The sequence below is a fragment of the Labeo rohita genome, chromosome 15, assembly GCF_022985175.1.
Source record: "Labeo rohita strain BAU-BD-2019 chromosome 15, IGBB_LRoh.1.0, whole genome shotgun sequence".
Classification (NCBI taxonomy): Eukaryota; Metazoa; Chordata; class Actinopteri; order Cypriniformes; family Cyprinidae; genus Labeo; species Labeo rohita.
Window position 1 is genome coordinate 22,877,074 of NC_066883.1, and position 20,832 is coordinate 22,897,905.

The 20,832-nt window shown below is 39.4% G+C and overlaps 1 long non-coding RNA gene across 4 annotated transcripts; it reads right to left on the reverse strand.

Moving 5' to 3' along the window:
* Window positions 1-609: 609 nt before the first annotated feature.
* LOC127177557 (uncharacterized) lies at window positions 610-13,889 on the reverse strand. 4 transcript variants are annotated; one of them, XR_007829244.1, is made up of 4 exons: window positions 13,524-13,889; window positions 12,027-12,125; window positions 9,347-9,558; window positions 610-1,463 (listed from the first exon to the last, which is right to left on the reverse strand). It is a non-coding gene; the product is annotated as an uncharacterized LOC127177557 (long non-coding RNA). The 4 variants fall into 4 exon arrangements; XR_007829243.1 differs by having other exon boundaries at window positions 13,039-13,889; XR_007829241.1 differs by lacking the exon at window positions 9,347-9,558.
* Between the last annotated feature and the right edge of the window lie 6,943 nt (window positions 13,890-20,832).

Genomic DNA, 20,832 nt, shown 5'->3' on the forward strand with positions numbered 1-20,832 from the left:
TTCACATTCATATAGAACTTAGAACCACAACAAAAACTTAAATCATGTCATTTCAAGTATAAAATAAACAAGGCAATTCTTTCCCAAATCTATTTTATTTTTTATTTGAGCATCACATTGTTCAAATCACATTTTGTTCAGATTGAAAGTCCATTTGGACTTTCATAGTAATCCAATCTAAATAGCTGCTAACCCTTACCGTCTGAAAGCGGGAGGTCCTGACAGTAGCGCATTGTACAGCGCATTGTATCCACGGCCTAAGTGCACCTGAAACACAGATAGGCCGAGCCTCTTAAGTGTGCCGTTTCTTTAAGACCAGCTGAGACGACGACCCTCAACAATCTTTTAATGCACTTGTGGAGAGATTGCCATTAGACTAGAGCGGATCACGTAGGCGATCTTTGCCCATTACCTGAAGAAGCCCTTGAGAGGAGGTCACAACTATAGGTACGGTTACATGTGCAAAACTGTGACACGAGAGCTTGGTGAGAGAGTGCCATGATCTTGCACACGTTTGGAGGGAGAGGAGTGGAGAGCATATTTCCGGCACATGGCATCTGGTTCTGCTAAATGCCTAGAATATTCTCAGTTTTCATCTGCCTGGGAGGATTTAGAGGGACGCATTTTCATATCCTGTTTTCTGTGCTGAAGAAGTCAGCCTTGAGGAGTTTACGGCTTGCGTAAGGTCAGTTGACGCGACGAGGATGTGTATGTAGTGTGTGCGACCAAGGTTAGATGCGCACAAGCACTAACACACACACAAAAAAAGATCACATTTACGCCATAGAATGGCCTCGGAAGAGAAAGAGGAAGTTGCATACGCTCTGCAGTCTTTCATCAGTTGTTCCCCGGAGGATCTCAGTGACTTTTAACACGTCAAAGCCTGGGCACTTTTCCAGAATGCACGGAAACATCTATAAGAACACTACTTTGAGTAGTACTCAAAGTTTCCACCCACTAAACATCAGGTCCACCATTTGCTACAGCAGAAGAGCAAGATGGCCACCTCTGTCAGCTCGGTTGAGAGCACAGAATGCCACTCCCGTCCTGCTCCACACCCAAATAAGGGCAAGGGACCCTCACCGGGCTAGGAATGTGGCTGAGTCAGCATGGACCCCGTACCGTAGCCATTGTTTATGCCTGAGAAGAACGAATAGCCCAGCTCAGGCGGCTCACGTGAGCAGGCTGCTGGAGGGAACGACAAAAATGGGATCCGTCTGATCTGGGATTGGTTGAGACGGCTCATCGACTGTCTGGAATGATGCCGTTTACCTCTTCATCGCCATCTCTGTGCTGAAGTGCCAGGAAAGAGCCAACCACAACAGTTCTTCAGCTGGCAGCTTTAGCTGGTACACAAGGACATAAAGCTTGCCAGTGAAGAACTGCTGCAGGTCAGCCAGTGGGCTTCCCGGAGACTGTTCCCAAAGCTCCGCAGAAAATGTGGGAATAGGGTGTGACAGGATCTGCAAAAAAGGCAAAAAAAGAAATAAAGGGATGTCTGAGGAGAAATAAGATGGACAATAATAGCAAGTTAGCTATAATAGTAAAAAAATAAGACCGCAAGTTCATTATAATTCTTCTTTAAAGGGTGTTTGCATATAAACGTGTCTTAGCAGTGTGTGGACACAACCACTCTATGTTGATAAAAAAAAATTTTTTAAATGCCCATAAATCCTAAACAGTCTCAGTTATAAAGCCGTTTGACTTTTTGAGCAGTATGATGTCATACTGCTCAAGCCCCGCCCCCAAACGCTCATTATCATTTAAAAGAGATATGCAACTAAATAGTTTGCTGAGAACAGAGCTGTTTTGACAAGGTAAAAACGGTGTTGCTTTACATGAATGTTGAGGAATTTTAACCAAAATATTTTGCAGACATTTCATGAAGACCACAAAGAATCACATCAACTTGTGCCTTTAAGGGGACATCACATTTAATCTAAATGATGAGAAAAATCACCTTTAAAGGTGTCCAAATGAAGTTCTTAGCAATGCATATTACTAATCAAAAATTAAATTATATATATATATATATATATATATATATATATATATATATATATATATATACGGTAGGAAATTTACAAAATATCTTAATGAACATGATCTTTACTTAATATCCTAATGATTTTTGGCATAAAAGAAAAATTTGCCCTATACAATCTATTTTTGACTATTGCTACAAATATACTCATGCTACTTAAGACTGGTTTTGTGGTCCAGGGTCAAATATGTTATCAAACACACATTCATTTTAAAAAGTGATCAATGTTGATTTAAAATTGTATCTATTTAATTAAATACAGCTTCAACAGTCAGGATTCAAAAACATTGCATCAATTAATCAAGCAATAAAAAATAAATTAAATTCTAAAAATATAAAAACTAAATCATTCAGTAAGCAAAGAATTAAATTAAGACATTTAACATTTAACATTCTCTTTTAGGGTTCTCTCGCTCTAGAAAAACAGGTACATCATTACATTCTTTAATATTAGTATCTGTTTGGGATATGACAACTAGTGATGGTGCTTTTGACATCCCTTGTTATCATATCCCAAATTCACTTTAAGCAGCCTTCATCCAAGGAAAGTGAAAACAGACAGAGTGGATGGAAAAAGACAAAGAGATGATAAAGAGGATATCTGGATAAAGTTTAAACGGTGGCTTTTTTTCCATTTTCACTGCCACAGCCAAGCAAGCGAGAAAGAGAGAGAAGAGCGGTCTAGTCATGTGGTCTTTGCCCCTGAGGTATTGCAGGCCTGCTACTGCTTCAGCATTCATTCACTCAGCTCAACTCCTGCCTTTAATTGAGTACAGATAGATCCAGAGTGTTTGATCATGCTCAAACCGTTCTGCAGGGAGACCATCTACCACTCGCACCGCATTAAAAGTCTCTCTTTATCCAATTGACTTAAAGGTTTAGTTTCATTTTTCAAACACGTCTGCTTCATTTAACCAAAGAATCTCTTGTATGCGGCCAAAAATCAGGCCATTCATTCTTCTCTCAGGGAAGCTCACGAAGTATGGTTTCATTTCCTTTCTGACTTTTTTTCTCTCACAGACAGGCTGTCTCTGGGCCTCCCTCTCCCATTGATCTTGCACAGCACCAAAGGAGGCTGTAAAGCTCTGCGTTTTTGCTGCAGTTCAAGGACGAGTGCTGGACGGGTACGGCCTCTATGAACCCACTGACCTCACTGAACCACAGAAAAAGGTCCAGTTTGCAAAGCACCGACTGGCCCTAGACTGGCACTCCCACACACATTCAGCTTTGCTCCCTCGGTCTCCTGCACACACACACGCGCACGCACACACACACACACGTTCTCACCCACAACTCGGAAATGCCAACTCCTGCCAAACAGCACGGATGATCTGCCCGTACTCATTGAGTTGCCTGATGGAGGAACAAACGCAGTGGAGTGAGAAAGGCTGCGTTCACACTGCACAAATGAGGTTTTGGGGCGAGACAAATTTTATAGTATTCATTTCAAAAACTTCCATTATATACACACAGTACATACAACCTTTAATCCAAAAATAACCATAAATAAAGCGATTACCGGGGTTCACACGCTTTAAAGCATTTAAGCACATATGGAAAAAGACATTTAGCAAGCATGTAACCACCTAAATTAATGATTTAGCATTTTTGGTAAATCCAGGATTATTTACTATAGAAATATTATGTTTTTTTAAGGTTATGACCAGCTGTGGTGTGATCCCCTTAAAACTTTGCATGCTTTTTTAGAATCACCTGTGGCATGTGTTCAGCAGGTTTCATGAAGTTTGGAGTTCAGGCTTTATAGGATTTTGGGTAAATTTGGACAGGCCACTTTTCTAAACAACCCCGTTATAGCTTCCCAAAGGGTGAATTTCAACATTTTTGATGTTTAATGGCCTAGAGAGTCCAGACAATTGCACTGCAGTGTTTTTTCCAGATTGAGTGAAAAACCTAGGACTAGTTGGCAGAAGTAGGTTTTTACATCTTCTTAATCATTTAACAAACAATTTTATTGACATCAGTGGCCCACCGAGTTTCGCTCCGATCAGCCTCCGTAAACCTTGTCTAATAGCTGCTCAAATTTCATCTGCCATGTTTCTTGAGATACACAAATGTCCTTCTAGACACTTGTGGCACTTCAGACCAAGACCGTGCACATCGATTTTCATATTAATAAGACGAATGGTTGTGCAGTTATAGCCATTATGTTTTTTTTCCTCTCGTAGCGCCACCAAGTGGCCAAGCTTGGCAATTTTTTTCTTGTGACCTTTCATTGAGCTTGCTCTTAAGTGTTCTGAGTTTGGCAAAGATATCTCATTCAGTTAAGCAGTTATTTGCATTTTACTAAAAGTGTCCCTGCCCCTTTCGAACTTTTTGGTGGCCATCGCGACGAAGAGTAAGTCTAACTTTTTTTGATAATTATTGATATTCACTCTCTAGAGAATCTTTCTGCACTGGTTTGGTTCCAATCGGGCAAAAAACCTAGGACTAGCTTGCCAAAATTGGAGCCAAGGATTCAAACAACATAAAACACTTGAGCCTGCGACTGCCGGTTTAGGAATAATGAGTGATTTCGTACTTTTGTTTGCTGTAGTGCCCCCCGTCAGGCCAATTGGGCAAGCCTTGGTCACACTGTAGGCGGTGTGAGTACTACCATCCCTTCAAGTTTCAAGTCTCTAAGACTTACGGTTTAGTCTGCACAATCAGTTTTACATGGAGATCGCTGATTATTTTAACAATTACAGTATCCCTAAATATCCAATATCAGGTGACAAAATTGTCAGATAACCAATATCTTATAGATATAACCTGTAAAAAACCCAATTTGAGTCTGAATAAAGCTAGAGAAGAAATGGACGCTCAATGCATCTATTTTGTTTTCAGTGACGGAAATCACATTCGGTTGCAGCTTCCCCCTTCTGCTGGGTCTTAAGCCTGTTGTTATCAGACACCGGGGCGGTTGAATCGTCCTTTGTCTGAAGGCAGAGATAAGATCCTTCTATGTCCAGGACACTGCAGGCAGGGAGGGCCGTCAGCTTCGGTTACAAGACTTAAACACAATCACACCCCACTGTCCAGTATCGCACTATAATGTGCTCTCTAAAATCGTGACACCCATGGATTTAACCCCACAGAATGGGCGGCACAGACAAAACAGAGCTGGATAACATGCAGTTATGGAAAAACCAGACACTTCTCTCCAACCCACTCCCAGACACGTATTTTCACTGGTCCTTCGCATGGTCTTTGATGTCCACACCCAGTCAAGACGCTCAGAGAGCCACAGGCTAACAAGTGGTCAGCACTGGACACAATGGAGCATGTTTAAACTCTTGCTGTCTCTCACACACACACTATGACTCACCGACATATACAAACACACAATGCCTACAAATCCTGTCGCACAGAACACAGTGTTCCCAAGGAGTGATTTATTGTAAAGCTGTGGAAGCTTCCCAAACAATTACAGTCAGGCTACTCCGCAAGGCAATGGGAAATGGTGAAGTATGTGCCCTTCTCTGCAGCGTCGGCTCACATTTTCCCTCCCTATAGCCATTCCTACCTCTGAGAAGCCATTTCAAATGAACCAATTAATCAATAGCCCACAGACGGCTCAAGGTGGGAGGTTGGGTGATGGCAAAAACAGTTATACGTCCACTTCTAGTGCACACAAACAGCGTCCAAGACTGACAGCTTGCTCACATCACCAGGAGACACTGAACAGCTTGAGCAGCAGGTGAAAGAAGGTGTACTTCAATCCAATTGGCAAAGATGGTGGTCTAGGGTCGAATGGGTTTGCCCAACATCTGGAAGACAGTGGGAGGAGGTCACAATGTCAGATTTTTCAAAGCAAGCACTGTTACACCCTCTGTCCAAACAGATGCACGCTCACCAACTTGATTTAGCCGCTGGTTGTTACATCCTTCAACGCCCACATAAATTGTTACCAAAATGAGCTACGGATCAATGCGTTAGTCATTCCCTTCAGCTTCCAGATGAATAATCAGGAAGTGACCAAATGGGGTGGGTGAAGAAGGGGGATCTTTAATTAAAGTGAAATCCTGCATTTATCCGAACAGAAGCAGCACGAGGTCATTTCTGAGCCGAGATAATGATTATTAAGGGAAACCGGCTTTGAAAGGTGCAAGCTCGCCATTTGCCAGAGATGAGGCCAACGGTGGAGATGTTGCATTCCTGTCATGCTTGTCCCGTTAAGCAGGGGCTCTCACAGGGAGTACAGTAGAGAAAATGAGAGGAGAGAAAGAAAGAGAGAACCACACCCAGCAGTTGAAAGTCTCTTGTCTTTCTGCTACTGTGGAAAAATGCAAGGTTGGAATCATAAACTGGCAAAATGCAGTAAGAATCTCTGGAAGGAAACCACTAAATCCCTGAGGGATATGAGAATCCATTTTAGTTATGAAATGCCACATGACACAGCATGCAAGCAGATCATCTGCATGTGGGGGGGGAAAAAAACAGCCTTTCCTTTACAACCGGAAGTCGGTGACTGCAAAACTTTTGAAACAAATGCCTCCACAAACACACGCCACATTCTTGAGACTTTCTAAAACAGAGAAACTCCAAAGTTTTCATCTGGTCCTAAGTGTCCAAAGCTGTTGTGACTTCAGGGCAGATGCCTGAGCTCGTCCCATCCCATCCACTCCATTACCCGTTCTCCTCCGTGTCACGCAGGTCTTGTGCATTATTCACCAGTATCAGAGTGGAATGACCACTTGCATCCTTAATCATGCATCGTTGTGCCTGCATCAAGCCCTTTGAAGAGGCCAGGCAATCACCGTTCCAACAGCGATGCTTCAAATGCTGAGGCGGCTCCAGTAATTCTGCCATGAATCACGGCATGAGTCAACCGGCGGGCAGGCAACAGTGAGAAATGGAGAAGTGCAGACATTGAGAAATGGATGTCATTCACTAATGCACTGATGAAAAGACTTAAAAAAAAAAAAAAAAAAAAAAACGCAGATCCCAGGAAGGGGAAGAGAACGGAAAACAAACCATTAGAGAGAAAAACGCACCTGTACTCAAAGGGCTTTTTAATGACGTTCGTTTGTTTGTGAAGTCAACGAGGTAAACAGGAAGACTTACCAAGGGCTCATCCGGGACATAGACGTCATGAATACATCCTGCTCCTCCTCTCAATTCCCAGACTTTGTCTTGGTGCAGGCGTGCTCGCCGTGCCGACCCAAAATTTGAGCATGGTAGTGCTTGTGCGTTGGCAAGACACATCTATACATAGTTCAGATGAACACAAATCTACCAAGTCTAAAGCGCTCAAGGAGAGTAATCTTAGCCTTAATCTGAAATGTCTAGCCAAAGCCTGAGCTTATGCAGAAAGACCAGAAGAATTCAACCGAGGAACCCCAAAGGAAAAGGGGTGTGGTGCATTTAAGTGTGCATTTGCATCCCAGTAGCCCCACCCTTTCGCTGCTTGACGGTTGTGTAAGGACTCAGAAACTAACGAGATCCGCCTGCTATTCGTGCCTCTGACATCCAAGAGGGACCGCTCTAAACCGCTACTCGACTTCCTCCAGACACTTGACAAACAGAAAAACATGCAGGCAAAACAGTTTGATATAAAAGAGGAAATTCCAGCTGGGTTATACAATGGAAATGACTGTGGGGCAACACGGAAGCGGCGAAGCCATTTCAGGAATTCATGTAATCTTCTGCTAATATCAGGACTGAGGGGTGGGGTTTCTATAAATCTCGAACAAGTTTCAGAAGCCCACAGAGGAAGTGGTCAGAGTCTTTAAGAGTGAGATGAGCATCCCACAAATATGCACACAACTGGCCAGCATGAATGGAGCATACATCTACAACATGCATATGAGAACGGCAATGGCTGCCATATGCTGCAGGATACTGCCTTGAGAAAAACTGGGAAGTTTGGAACTTCGAGGTAATTGTGCTTTCTTTAGCTCGTTCTTCTGAAATGCAGATTGCAGCACCAAAGAATGCAGAACATCTGGCCAAGATTAAAACCGAGGCTTCAGCTTCTTCTCGTTATTTTGTGAAACACAGCTTGTGGCAAAGCCAAAGACCCATTTAAACCCTGAACTTGATGAATCAGATTCAAAAAAAAAAAAAAAAAAAAAAAGAGAGTGAGATCTGCCATATCATTGCTTAAGGAGCGCTACAGCCCTGCTGCTTGTACGCGTGTGTGCATGAGTACATAGCTTTAGCAAGTCCAGGCCTCCTCCCTGCTCCTCTCTCCGATGCGGTTGCACTAGACTGCATTCTACAGAGGAACATTCTGTATTAGCAGCACATGCGAAAGGAAGCTGATGGCAGCTGGTAAACCATGAATAAGCAGTAAGTCAAATGAAGCTTCTTTCATAATGTTGGTTGTTGTAATGACAAAGCATCGCCTGTTCTCCCCCACCCCACCCGCCAAACTCTGAATCATAGCGTGCAACGTTAGCAGCGATCAGAGCGGCAGCTGCCTCTTCCCAGCACGGCAAAGGAAGCAAAAGCTTTGATTTGACTCAATCATGCTTTTAATACAGTGCCATGGGTAAATCAGACTGAATGCGAATGTCTCGGTTCAAATTCATGTAAAGTAATGAAAAATCTACACTGGGATGATTAAGCAACACGGTGTATGACTCAGCCAAAATTACTTACTGACTGAGAGCAACTGATTTGGCGATTGAAAATGACAAAAAGCTATATATATATATATATATATATATATATATATTTTTTTTTTTTTTTTTTTTTTTTTTTTTATATAGACTTACCCATTTACAGTTTGGGGTTAGTAAAATTTTTTAATGTGTATGAAAGAAATCTCTTATGCTCACCAAGGCTGCACACATTCGATCAAACATGCAGTAAAAACTAATATTACAAATTCAATAATATATTTAAAATGTAATCTATTACTGCAGAATTTGCAGCAATCCTCAGTGTTACACAGTCTTTCAGATATCAGTCTAAAGATTATTATCAATGTTGAAAACAGCTGCTTTATATTTTTGTGCAAACCGATTTAGTTTTTATAATATATTTATTTTTTATAAAATATTTAACTTTTTAATTTAATTTTTTTGCCAGGATTCGTTGGTGAACATAATGCATCTAAAAAAAAAAGTATTTATTTCCAAAAAAAATTAATAAATAAATGTTACGGACCCCAAACTTCTGAGCTGTACATTATAAAGTTAATACGTTTTATATTTTAGTTAAATAGCTAAAATATGAAACCTACAGCCCATCAGAGCTTACCTAAGGACTAATTATTTCCTTAGGAAACACTGATGGAATTATACTCAACAGGTTCATTCCTGCAGCTTGCCCTCCCGCCCTCTCACTGTCTCTCACCCTTTCCATTGCGCTTTCTGCAGTTCTTTTTCCGTTGGTCAAGTCTCTGTGCCATGCATTCTTGGGATGCCTGGTACATATGGTATAAATTCCATTCTGTCTGCAGAGGGCCTCCATGCTGTCTGAGATACGCTGTGCTGGACTGACTCCACCCTCCCACAGAGCTGGGCCAGCTCACACTCTGTACTGCTGAGGTGAACTAGCTTGGCTGCCTTAAAAGAGAGAAAGAGACAGAGAAATAGTCCACAAGTGAAGTCAACAGGTTTGAAACAAACCCGTTTTCCTCTGTATAGAATGAATGAGCTCGTTATTTAGAGTTCGAGGCATCGTATGTGCCCGCCGCCTTGTATGTCGAGGACAGAAATTCAATGAAGAACAATAGCACAAAACCCCAAACTGGGTCACTTACATGGCGGTGTGGAGCACAAAGCCTGCAGCCCATTTAATCAAAGGGAGATTATACAGGTCCCTCAGGGTAGACAGCAGAAGCAAACTCACTCTAGAAGTCTACAAGTCTCTGACAGTGCCGAATCATCGCAGCGAAAAGGAATTGAACTGCGTAACGTTACTGGGGATGAAAATGCGGACAGAAGCTCTGCAGGCTCACTTCCTGAAACCTCGTGGCTCAAACCGCCTGTGCGTCCAGCATTTGGTCCCACAGGACTGCGGGGCTGCACAGACGGGAAGCTCCGCTGTCCTTGAGACAACAGCAGACCTTCTTCTGAAATCCTCCCCTCCCACACTCAAGACAACTACAGCCACCTGCCAAACAGGCAAATCACTGTCACAGCCGAGCTTCATCTGCAAAAAAAAACCCACTCACAGTCTGTGCGGCACGATACCGCACCAATTACGGAGGCAACGGTGGAATGTATGCCAAGACTCCATGAAAACCACTTAAAACCACTCTCAAACCTCCACAAATGAGAGTGTAAAAAAAAAAAATCTAAATGTCAGAGGCCTGCAGAACAGCAAAAATGTGTAACGCTAAGGGTGTGGCTCCCAAAAGTCTCCACGATATGACATTTCTCCTCACATGTCCACAAATGCACTTCCATGCTATGGTTTGTTCGTCCACACAGGCCTATTCATGCAACTCCATGAGGGCCCGACGTTAAAGAGGAAGCAAAAATATGAACTTACAAAAGTTCAATGTATTATAAAGGCCTTACAGTAAAGCCAATAAATGTTAGAAACTAAACAGAGGAAGCATTTGAACAGCAGATACCTTGAATAGCAATCAAACATCCTCCTTAGCGATTTCTCCATTCAGTGCACAGACTGTCCAGGGAGTTTCAAACTCCTCTGGTATATTTCGGTATCTTTCCAGCCACGCTTGGATGAAGAATAAACTCATTTAGCAGCGAACGCAAATGCAAGACCAGACAATGGGTTCACAAAACAAACATTTCCCTGCAAAAAAAAAAAAACTCCCGCACTCATGCCTTTAGCTCCACGGACACTTGAATCAGGAAATAAGAGTTGCTCTTACTGAATTCATTGTATTGAAAAGACTGCAAGAAAATTAGAGATGAGATGTCCAGCCTTTCTACGGATAGTGATTACCCTGGGCCGGAGAACAGATGTTTTTTTTTTTTTCCCCATAAACTCCACTGTGCTGCTTCTTTAATGAGCTACTTCATTCTGAACTTGCTTATTTAAAAGTGTATACAAATGACATGTACGTCATTTTACAGGCCTTAATTTATTCAGACATATTGACTTTGTTCAGGGTAGACGCCATTTAATTTTTCACAAATGAAAACAGGGCTGCAAGGGAAAAATTTATAGGCTGGACTGTTTTAAGGTCGTACATCAAGTTCATAACACATTTTCCAGAGTTTGTCTAGAGACAAACAATGTTGCATCAGCTGAATGATTAAGAAGGAGCAACCGAACAACACACTGAACGGACCTCCTCGCAGCCTCATTTCATTTCGGAAATATTAACATCGACTCTAAATAAGGTGCGTAGACAGAACAAATTCTGAATGCAGTTAATGATAACAGATTGGTGCATTTAAAATAATGCATCAAAAACCTGACACAAATATGCATATCATATTCAGTCATGTGACAATTAAGATTTCATTAATCAGCTCTCAGTTCATAAGCAACATAAAATCAAGGAAAAAATATTTTTAAATTAACATTAAAAAGACAAAGCGTACTTTAAAAATAAATTTGAAAAATCTTTAAATCAGGTGATCATGTGGTGTAGATTAAAGATGACGAATAAAGGAAAATCTGGTTTTAACAGCATAACCTCACTCATTAGCTTAATTCTGGTAACGATATGGTACGTCACGGCTTAAAACGTTGTATTTTACTTGAAACTATTATTAGAGCAACAAGAACAAAATCCATTAAAACGGTTGCATAAACATGAGTTATCGGTGTTTGTCAACACTTGATTGTTTAATCCCATCCACAAATTCAAGAGTCATCTGATGATATGATGGAACTGATTAGAAAAATAACCTTGTTTGTTTTGTCATTTGATATTTAATAGCCACAATGACATTTCACAAAAGTTTCACAACAGTTTTTTTTTTTTATTTTATCAAATATACAATTTCTAATTAAACTGTAGAAGCTGAAAAGATTTTAATATCAGTTCTGACACATCACCCTCACAACCGGTAAAAGTCACCTCTAACAGTCATATTTCATAACTTACCTTCAGCAGTCCGACGTCATTCAGACGTAAGAAGAAATCCATTTAATGACATACTGTTGATACTGGTATGAAACGGACGTCTCCACTCCAGATGTTAGGCTGTGTGTGAAAAGAGAAAAGTGAGATAAAGCAGACACACAGAGAGAGAAATTAAACAAGTAACCTGAAGGAAGAAAAGAGGACAAAACTCGTATATACAGTATCGCACCGTACAGGGTGGGGTCTTGAGGAATTTGCCATGCTCTCGCCTCACAGGAATCAGTGACGATGTATACGCGCTGTGTCATGGACAAATCCATGTTTTATATACCACTATCCAACAAGCCAAACTCATATTTTGATCTTCGCCATCTCTCGTATAGCCCAATCTCCTGTTGCTCCTCTTATTCATCTTTTAAACAGACGCAGACTAAAAACTCCGTGTATTAGGGTTCATCTTAACGTGACAGTTCATTATAAAAATGTATATTACAAACCTGTATGACTTATGTAAAAACTAGAAAATGTGAGGAAGAATATGAGGGTCGGTCACCATTCACTTTGATTGCATCTTTTTTATATTAAATGAAAATGAATGGTTACAACGGCTGTCATTCTGCGTAATATCTCATTTTACGCAAGCTTAAAACATCATGAAGGTGATTAAATGATGATTAAATATTCATGTTAGGTTCATTATCCATTTAAGGCCTATTCCTCGTCCTTTTACGAAAGTTGAAAACGAGTATAAATATAAGAAGCTACAACTAAGCTAGCAAACGGAACAAAAATCACGAAGGAAAAACGTAAGGCGGTATGAGTTTAATATATTCTAACTGAAAGCAGTGTAACGCCCACTGTTATATCAGTTGTCCGTGTTAATACTGTGTTAATTCTCAGCGCTTTAGTCTGACATATATAGAAATTCTTTGGACTTAACAAATAGCGTCAAATCGATATCAGTGCAATGTTGAGTTTTTCCGACACATTTGAGCGAAAAGTTCTGAATGAGGAATGTCTAACACCTACTTACTTCTCTGGTAGAATTCTCGATTTCTCTCGACGATCGATTCGTATGTCACGCTGGTAAGCGGTTTGACTCCCCATATATCACATAAAATTGGCGTAACATCCTTTATTTTCGCAATGGTTTTTTTCCCCCCCTCATACTGCCTACAGACTGTCTACTAGCGGACGGCTCACGCCCTGTGCGGTTCAACTCTGAACCGAGCGTTCTCGCGATCTCTTCCAATGGAATGTAACAGATTCCATTCGTTCTGAAGTGGGTTCACACACTTCCGAAAAGTTCGAACGAATGTTGCAACGGCCATCGAACGATTAGACTCCGTTGTGTAATCGAACGCTTCCTGGATTTAAATATCTCACCGGTGACATGCTTATGAAATCCTCGCGAAAAGCGTTAAAACGCTTGTGATTCCATTGCAGGCGCAGTTCTGGCGCACAAGGCAGCGCACAAACGACATTTAAAAGCATTGGGAACTCAAGTTCGATTCTGACCTGGGTCATGTCCCGATCCCATTTCCAGTCTCTCTCGCCCACTCCAGCTGTAAATAAACGCTACATATCGAAGAATTAAATTTCAGCTCCGCTACAATTTAAGTAATTCGTCCTTTTGCTGAAAGCCACACCTTAACCTCAAATCACTCCTGACATCAAAGAGCTAAAGCTCGACCCAGCTGAAATATCTAATCGTAACCTACTCAAGACAACTCAACAGAGTGTTAGAGAAATCATTAACAGTATAATTACTCAACTTCAACACGACACCATTAGTCTTACGTCCTAAATTTCACAATCTAGCCCACATAACGCTGCGTCCTGAGTCTCCGCTTCAACTCCCCTCATACCGGCTTCTCCTCCCGATCAGCTGGCAGCGCAGTGACGCCAAGAGCAACAGCTGACCAATCAAACACTAACGTCAAAGAACAGAAGTAACGCCCACTTATGACCGATCATGAATGTCAGGCCTGCACACCAATGCCTATCTCTGAGTCAGACGGGTGTAAAGCACACTGTCCAATGACGCGATCCCTCCCCGACTGGCGTTTCACGGCTCTTCTAAAGAGCAAATGACTGAGCACCTCTGTAAGCAGGACTGGATAACTGTTTTCAGACTCCTATTAAATCTTACTTCACTTTGATACAATTCAGACTCATGCGTAATCTCTTTAAAATTTCCACAGACGTTGTTTTACCCTTGTTTTTGAGACATAAGTCAAGCTGTGTGCGAATGCTTTTTAATAAGTCCATATTCATGTTTACATTATTTTCTGTCTTGTTAAAGCCGCACTCATTAAAAGGGCTTTACGTAAGATCATATCTGTATATAATATAACATCTTATAAAAAAGCTGATTCAGTTTACATAGAGGGTCTGCTTCTGGTGGCCGCCATGTTGAGGTCACATGACTAGTGAAGATCACCTATATTGACAAATATCTTTTTTTTGCAGTTTGTAACGTAGCTATCCTTCAATGTAAACAGTCTGCAAAATCATTAATCAAAAGTGCATGATAAATAAAGATATTGTCTCTCAAAAGAAAGAGTCGACTCGATTTTCTAATCTAATATTAAACTAATATTTTCAAACCTTTTGTTGTGCTCATCATTATACCAAGTACTGTGGATATGTTAGCCGAGTGCTAACGTGACCAACTGATGAAACAATACAGTTAGTAAACCAAAATGTTTACATTCCTTATCATTAAATTAAGTAATTAGAACAACAACAGTCTACATTAATTGACACATTCTTAGGAAATAGTGAGTTCACATCGAATTTCAGTAAGACCATAAAATGGTGGTTTACCTGGAAACCTAAATCTGCACTAGGTATACATCACATATTAGCCCAGAATAACTTGATATTTTGAGCACTCATTTGAAAATGTACACATAACGTATCAATCATACTTCTCTAATCTTAATAATACTATAATAAATGTTTTTCAGCAGCAAATCTGAATATTAGAATGATTTCTGAAGGATCATGTGACTGGAGTAATGTTACTAAAAATCAGCTTTGAAATCAATAATAAATGACATTTTAAAATACATTCAAATAGAAAACAGTTGTTTTAAATAGCAAAAGTATTTCAAAATGTTACTGTTTTTGCTGTACTTTGGATCAAATAAATGCAGGCTTGGTAAGCAGAAGAGACTTCTTTAAAAAATATTAAAAATCTTAAAAACATTTGATTGGTAGTGTATACTTAAAAGAAATACTTAAAAAAAATAAAATAAAATGCTAATATATATATATATATATATATATATATATATATATATATAGTATTATATAAACTATTATATAAGCTATTTTTTAAGTATTGTTACTGTTATTGAACTATGAAAACATAATTAATGCACAGGTACAATAAACATTAGAAATTTTCATGGGAAAGCAATGCCACATTTCTATTATTAATCTGCATTTTATAAATTGATATTATACATTAAGGAAGGATGAAACAGGATCCTCTTCAGGAGGAGATCATTTACATAATATGTTCTCATCATGGACGTGTATCGCTGTACTCATGCAGGAAGGCACTTGCCTGGGAGTGGGCCGATAGATTCCTGGAATCCATTTAAGAGCTGGATTAATGCGTCCTAGGAGAGACCGGTTCTGTGCACCAGGTATACTAACGCAACATTAACCATAAACGTCACCTGCATAACATGTTCCCAAACTGTGTTTATGTCGTCACATGGGGACAAACTGAGTGGCATTTAATAACTAAATTGAAGAGGTTTGTTTTAAGTCCCTTAACACTGTGATGTGTCTAATAGATAGGAACATGCCCAGACAGTGGGCCGGAGCTCGCATTAGTGTATTTGACCTAATCAGGATCAAGCAGAGAAAGTGCCCTCCAGGACTTACACCAGATATACTTAATGTCTGCTCTCTCTTAAGTAACAGGATGTAGGATGTCGCACAGATAGCACTTGTGAAGATAAAGCAAATTCGTATGACATTCACTTTTGGAATATTGTGACTGGCTTGTAATGACCTTTCTCCCAAAGCTGCTAGCACTTTGTTTGCATAAATAATCAATAGGTTTTCAGGAAATGTTAACCATGTGGGAACAGGACAGGAAACTGCTTTGTCAAGGTGTTTATGTCACCACCTCCAATGCTATAAGTATTTCCTGCTTTTACTACAATTGCTGTTCAACCTTTAAAATGATAGCTTATGTGTTCAGTTAATAATTTTTGATCATGTATATTACTTCCTTAAATTCATTTTAAGTAAAATGAGTTGCCAGACTTGATCCCAGAGCTAGTGAAGTGTGAATGTGGAATGAAATGAGACACTGTCCTTACAACAGTGACCAGGCAGTTGCACTGTAGTCATGTGGGAAAAGATACTCTCCTGCAGCCTTCACTTATGGTGAATATGATCAAATGCATGCACTTATTAGCATTTTTAGAACTGACCGTGCAGGACAAGAATTATGAATGGAATGGCATTTAAATTCTTGAGTGACTGCACATGAGGAAACAACATTTTTTTGGTTACACACAAGCAAGCGTTTGAGTTTACTTGCTGTGATTATTTACTGAGGATACAGTGAAGTTATTGATGATGTTTTTGAGTTTCCAAAACCCACGTCTACAATAACACTAAATAAAAACTCCAATTATCCTCCTCCTGAATTCCATATGACAGTGTTGCTCGTTTCTCCTCCATTTGGCCTATTCTTGTAGCCAAAAACAAAGGACGGCACGGTCGAAAATTCTGATTGTAGAATAAAAGCCTGTATTTTTCTATGGTTTTCTTTCAGTCAGTGGCAGGAATTTGCATTTTTGCTCAAAAATCCCTCTCGATTCAGCAAGCCACCAATTAAGGTTTCCGTCCACAAAATGAGCAATAGCATAAATGGCAGTCAGCTTTAAATTTCACAAGAAACCTCAGGAATCATTTTTATAGAAAATGAAATGCAGCATTTTTCCTTAGTGAGTTTGTCACCTGACTACCATCGTCAGTTCTGTGTAACTTGAATTCATTCTATTTATTCTACTCTAATACCTTTGTAGAAATTGGTATCGAGCCATGTTAAAGAGCAGGTCATATGGCATTTTAAAGTGTCCTAATATTGTGTTGGAGTCCCTTACTTACAGGTTTAAATGAAAGGACAAGGAAAGGACATGACGTACACACACACAGAGCAGTGGGCAGCCCTATTGCTATCGCAGTGGTGCCCGGGGAGCAGTTTTGGGGTTCGGCGCTTTGCTCAAGGAACTCACCTCAGTCATGGTATTGAGGATGGAGAGCGCGCTGGTTATTCACTCCAACCACTCAAACTCGCAATCTTTCGGTTACAAGCCCAACTCCCTAACCATTAGGCCACGGCTGCTCCCTTTGCATCTAACATGTAATTTTCTGATTTAATATTAGAATCATTTTGCAATGATTTCGAAACGATTGTTCAAAGCAGTTCAGAGCTTAAGGTCTGTAAACCCCTCTCTTCCATAAGCCTACTCTGCTCTGATTGGTCAGCTGGCCAAGTCTGTTGTGATTGGTCTTTCCATATACAATGCAAACGAATCATGCCCACAGCTAAATGTTAGCTGATAAAACTGTAAACACTTCACAAAATGTGTTTACATTCTTTATCATTAAGTAATTCGAACAATGACAGTCTACATTAATCAACACATTCTTAGGAAATAGCGGGTTCACAATGAATTATCAGAACTATTTCAGTTAGACAGTAATATTGTGGCTTACCTGGAAGCCTAAAACTGTGCTAGGTATCACATATTAGCACAAAAAATTGTGATATTTTGACCACTCAGTTGAAAATGTACACAGAACATAATCATACTTACAGGTTGTGGTTCAGAGATGCTTGTTGGTCCAAATACAAAATGTACCGACTTATCTTTCATGGACAAGTGTTTAGCGAATCCCGCGTTGAACTCCAAGATTAGAGAAGCAGTCCTCTGTAAAATGACGAGCACAACAAAAGGTTTGGATTGACATTATAAATGTCTTTATTGTAGTTTGTATCCAAAAATCAACACATAAAAAGCTTTTGTAACATTATACACTGTACCATTCAAAAGCTTGGAGTCAGTATAATTTTTATTTTTTATTTTTTGGGACAGAAATTATAGATATTAATACTTTTATTTAGAAAGGATGCTTTAAATTGATCAAAAGTGATGAGAAAGACATTTATAATGTTACAAAAGATTTCTTCTGAGCTTTCTATTCACCAAAGAAACCTGAAACAAATTCTACTCAGCTCTTTTCAACATAATAATAATAATAAATAAGATTTTACTGGAATATATACACTGCAACCAAGCTTTTAAATGGCATAGTGTATAATGTATTTCATTATTTCAGATAATAATTATTTCAGATAAATGCTCAACTTTGGATACAAAAGGCAATAAAGGCATTTATAATGTCACTTAAAAACTACTATCTGGTCAATATGCCAAAACATTCAGTAATTATTGTTATAGCTTTTATTTACTTTTATTTATTTTAAAACATAATACTTTTAAATTCAATTTTGATTTACCAAAGTGGCATTAAATAATTAAAAAAACTACACTAAATACATTGCAAATATTACAATTTTTTGTTTTGTTTTTTCAAATAAATACTGTATTCTTTAAATTTTCATCAACAAATTCTGCAGGCATGACAGTTTTGCAGACGTTGTGCATTCTAGTACTAGTTTGTGAAAAAATGCAGGTGAAGTTTCATCACATGTTTGCTGTAGCAGTTCCCATGGGTGTGATTGGCTTTTAGGATGCTTTTCAGAGACCTTATGATCAAACAGTTCCACCAACACATCAAATTTGCATTTACCCATCCATAATGCGTGTCTAATCAACTGCCATTCAATATTTAAAGTATGTTATTGTTTACTTAACCCTTTTAAAATGATTTGCCAGCATCAGACCTTTTCTTTGTAACTCACCCTAGAGAAAATGTCATTTAATGTAAAGTTTAATTTCCTACAATGTTTTACTTATCTAGACACCCCGACTTTTGACAGGCCCCACCCTGTTTACTGTGAAACAGCACCCTGTAGAATCAGAGTAAAGCCACTGTAACTTTAAGAGCTGCCTTTTGCAAAAGAGAACTGATTAGTGGTCCTGGCAGCCAACCACACAAGCGGCTGAGTGAAGACTCAAGCCAATGAGAAGTCCTGCTGGGCGGAGGTTACAAAACCAGCCTGAACCCAATGACTCAGCACAGGCAAGTGCGTGCGAGATGACACTTAACAGCAATTTAAAGAGCCAGCGCTCACCATGCAAAAGTAGGTGAGGGTAAAATACGCACTCTTGAATCCCAGCAGCTGTTCCCCTCCCTGCGAGGAGGACTGTGAACGTTGTTCAAAGTGACACGGCTGAGCACAACTTTCAGTTTTTGCCCATTTTTCTGAAAGGACCACACCTACACACACTCATGATAGACGCAGCATGACTCAGCACCGGCCATCAAGTCACATAACTGCACATGACTGACAATGACAGTCATGATGAATGCTGGCTAAACAAAAATAATGGTTTGTGATAGTGCCGCACAAAGGCACGACAATTATGCCTCGCTCAGCGAAATATAAATCTCATGTTTGTTTCACACCATCGTAAATATTCGAACAATCGCAGGACAGGTATAAGAAAAAGCTCTTTCATTTTCATCTGAGCCACATCCTGGATGTTGTTCTAAACTGGATAGTTGCAACAGCCAGAAAGGCAATACCTCAGTGACAAGGCACTAGCTATATTTACATCATGTGCTGTTAACCTCAGAGTACATACTTCTCAAGCTGACGGCAGGGGTTCTAGAACAGTCTCTTTGTTTAAAGGTAGGGCTGGACTTTACAGGTTCCTGATCTCACAGGATGTGATATTCGTTCGTAGCTATTTGAAAGACACACACGTTGCACCGTCTGTTGTGAAGAGATTAAACAAGCTCGTATTAATCTACAGATGTGAGCATATTCATTTAACATCCAAGCATGAAATATGCAGTGCATTATCATGTTTTTCCACCCTTTCACATGCTAAGACAATGTTCACAGGAAATTTTTTTAACAACAGGGAACTCAGAGTGAAAATACTTCGGGATGGGAGGTGTGATGAATCATCAACATATTTTTCAATGGTAATTTTGGTATGTGAGCTTATGATCAAGCCACGGCTAAAGAAACGAACAGTGTGACCTGATTTAGATTAAACTGAATTATTCAGCATTCTGTCAGGCTGCCTCACCACGAAACACAGCGAGACCTATAGCGCAGCGCATGGTCAGAACTACACAGGAGAGAAAATATTAAGAGGAATGTTAAACCACAATTATCAAGGGCAAACTGCATTACTCCCTACAGTTCACAGAAAACCAAAACGAGGGTATTGATACGCTACTTACGGAAAAATGTAATCATTAATCAAAAGGATTATGTAAGAAGCATTTATTCATTACACATATTTATAAAATGGATTTACTCTTTGCTAAAAAATATGATTAAATGAATAAAACCATTTCACAGAAATTCTAAAAGATGATTTTTAAACACCTGATTTATAATGTGCAATGTCTCATGTTTGTTTGTAAATAATATTTATGTATTTCTTAATATATATAATTAATAAATAAGCTTATATATATATATATATATATATATCATAATAGAGCAAGTATTTTTTAATTATTTTTTATGTGTGTGTGTGTGTATATATATATATATATATATATATATATATATATAAAAAATAAAAAAAATACTGTAAAGACATTGATAATGTCGTATGTATGTCATCACAGTCATCATATG